Below are 3,495 nucleotides of genomic sequence, written 5' to 3'. Positions count from 1 at the left end.
TTTTATAGCACTTCAGAAAAAGGTCAGCAAATATTTTCTGAAATGGGCAAGATAGCAAATATGTCAATTTTTGTGGGTCATGACATCCCTCTCAACTATTCAACTCTACCATCGTAAAGCATAAGCAACAATAGTCTATATGTAATGACTGTGTTCCAATAAAACTTTATTCATAAAAACATGCAGTGGGCTAGATTTGACCCATGGGCTATAGTCTGGCAACCCCTGATGGAACATCCAAACTTTCTGTGGTTGCTTTGAACACAAAAGTGAGTCTGGCCTGTAATTACACCTCTTCCAGCAGTGCTTACAGAGAAACTGCAGGAGCAAGTCAGGAATGCCTCCTGTGGGTATACGTACACTCAGGAGTATATTGGTGAGTCATCATATTGCATCATGATATAGCACCCTTTCCTTCCCGTTTGGTTCTCATCTTTTACCATAGACTGATAGAGGTCAACAAGTACTGTTTTCAAATGCAAAACTCAATAAGCCAACTAAACCTAGTCATTCCTTACTCTTAACATTAGTGTTGAACTTTCCTTACCAAAGGACAGCAATGACACTTCAACACTTCTGTAAGTTTTTCCTATCAGGTTTGTGTTTCATTCCATCATCTGCAAATGCAGGGAAAAGGGTTTACAATTCTGTGTTTGTTATCAATTGCAGCATAACAAACCACCCCACCACTTAAATAACACTTATTGATCCTTTCAGCTTATATATCTGTAAACACCTCAGACACAGTTCGTCTGGGTTGAACTTAGCTGGGCTTGAGTGAACTTGCTCCTCTGCAGTTTGCTAGCTGAAGAGAGTCCTATTCTTTGCTGGCTTGCTTTGGGCAGCTTATCTAGGAAGATTGCTCCACTTGCCTTTTATCTTCTTCCTGGAACCAGAGACTGGCTGAGGTATGTTTGCACGGCAATGATAGCAGCACAACAGATCAAGTCCCATCGTGCAAACTTGCTTCAAGCCATTGCTTGTTTCATGCCTTCTGAAATTCCATTGGTCAAAGCAAGTCCCATGAGTAAACTCAGGTCACCAAGTAATAGTAGAAGGGTACCACACAAGGAGTGGATTCAGGGAAGGTTTTTGATCAGATATGCAATCTACCAAACACTGGAAACTGAAAGAAGTTGGTTGTAGCTAGCAGCCCCATTGAATTCCAGCAATGTGATGTTGAGTTCAGTTTTTTTTTCAGCTGTGAAGCGGGGAAGGTGATGCCTACCATATATAATCAGTTGTGTGATTACGAGAGATAAATGAGATACTGAGGAAGGTGGGGCAAGAAGGCAAACTAGAGGTGCCCAAGGCACATTCCTCCCATAGAAAAGCATTGGAACAAATAACAGAGAGGTAAATATTGACAGGAGCATTGGTGGGAGATGTGGAGGTATATCAAGAGACTGGTGAGATCACTGTGGATTGTGAAAACCCAGGATGGTAGCATAGATAAGAGAGAGGCACGCTGCCTCAGCTGCCACACCTCCAACATTGGGATTGGGGCAGAAAGAATTTTCCCTTGCAGCAGAACGGTAGGCAGAGGACTCACACCAACCCCTATCCTCACCACAAAGGCCTGCAGATCCTTTGACAGGACAAGCCTGGAGCCAAGTGTTAGGAGCACCCTAGAAAACCCACACTGTACTGCTCTAGAACACTAGCACAAATGGTGCACTCCCCAACCCCCACCCTCAGGACACAAGCTGATGCAGGATGGTGCCATCTTTAAACCAGTGCCTTTATGGGACTACAAACTGCCCTAGTGCCAGTAGCCAATACACTCACAGGAGAGGTTGTAACACCCTGATCCTGGCAGCTTGAAGCCTGAGCTCACAGTGGCGGTGACTCTAGTTATACAGTCTGGGATGCCAACCTTACTCCTGCTGAACTTATGCACCTCTATGTCCTGGGCCAGAGATCAGACAGGTAGACCCTCCTCAGGTGGGCCACCCCCAATTCCTTTCCTTACTCCCAAAACCAACAGCTGACTGAATTGTATATGCCTGAGCCTCCAACCTAGAAAAACAACAGGTGGGTCTCTACTCCAATGAATACACCCTCAGTCCAGTGAAAAAAAAGTGCATCTTACCCTCCCTGAGAAGCTCATAGGCAGTTTCATCCTGAGCAGTCCTTCATAACATCCTTGCCAACAGTCCCAGAAGCAGTTTCACTGTCCCTTTCACTGGGCAATTGCTTAATGGCCCTGGCCACTGCCCGGAAGCAGATGGGTGGTCTAACTTACTGTGGGATTGCCTAGTGGTCCCACCCACCATCCAGAAGCAGCTCTATAGTCTACCTTACTGCAGGCCTGCCCAGCAGCCCTGCCACCATACAAAAAGTAGCTAGACAAGCCCCATCACTGCAGCCCCACTTGGTGGCCTCACCTAACTCCTGAGAACTCAGCAGCTCCACCGTTGGTAGTCCAGCTCTTGAACCACAAAGGAAAGCACAACTTTGCAGCCAGCACCATCACCACTGACCAGCCCCAGAGCACTGCCACCATGGCCATGAATTTCCTCACACAGCAGCCCATCCCATTCCCCCCCAACCCTGAAACCATGGGCCCCAACCCTGGAACCACATTGCTCACATTCAAGTGGCTCTGTGAATTACCAGGCAGGAGGAAAGAGGAAACTGGGAGAAGCACAGACCAAGGAGAAGCCTCTGTCTACAGGAAAGAGGAAAGTGAAACCCCACCCAAGATCATGCATTCAAGCTGAGGAACTTCAGTACACCCCAGTGCACCTATGATTGTCATAGGACACTATCCAGGGTGATAGTACCTCTGCCCAGGGCCACCCATCTCAGTCAATGTCAGACAGGCCACACAGACACCCCAAGAGCTCGGGATCTCACCCACATCCATAACAATTCAACCCATAGACTCTCACCTCAGCAAAGAACCACTGAGTGCCCCAATGCCTAGGACATGGAAGCATTCACAGACAACTTCAATGTTAAATATGGCCAAAGTAACCACACAATGACTACACTACTACATCTACCCAGAACTGAAACTAAAACACCCTATCCAAAGGACAATGTAAAACACATCTATAGGAGGGAGTGTCTCTCCTCAAAAGCCACTACAGAGTAATAGAAGAAGGAACTGCTTCACTAGAAGACCAGACAGCAACATCAACATTGGGATATTAGAAATATATATATATATATATATATAACCCAAAAAATATGACAGCCCCAAAGGTATATAATAATTCTCTAGTACCAGACCCTAAACAGCACAAACCCTTTGAAACGTCTGAAAAGAAATTCAGAGCAACTATCTAAAGGAAACAATATGAGACTCAAGAAGAGTAGGATAGATGGCACAACAAAAATGAGAAAAACAATCCAGGACCTGAAGGAAGAATTGTAAAAAGAGTTAAATACCCTAAAAAGGAATGTAGCAGAACTCCTGACACTGAATGATTCATTGAATGAAATAAAAACATAAACCTGAGAGCCTAAGCAACAGTCTAGAACAAGGAG

This window comes from Galeopterus variegatus, unplaced genomic scaffold (assembly GCF_000696425.1).
Source record: "Galeopterus variegatus unplaced genomic scaffold, G_variegatus-3.0.2 Scaffold1328, whole genome shotgun sequence".
In the NCBI taxonomy this organism is placed as follows: domain Eukaryota; kingdom Metazoa; phylum Chordata; class Mammalia; order Dermoptera; family Cynocephalidae; genus Galeopterus; species Galeopterus variegatus.
The sequence above is the reverse complement of the archived record's forward strand: the minus strand, read 5'-3'. Positions refer to the sequence as shown.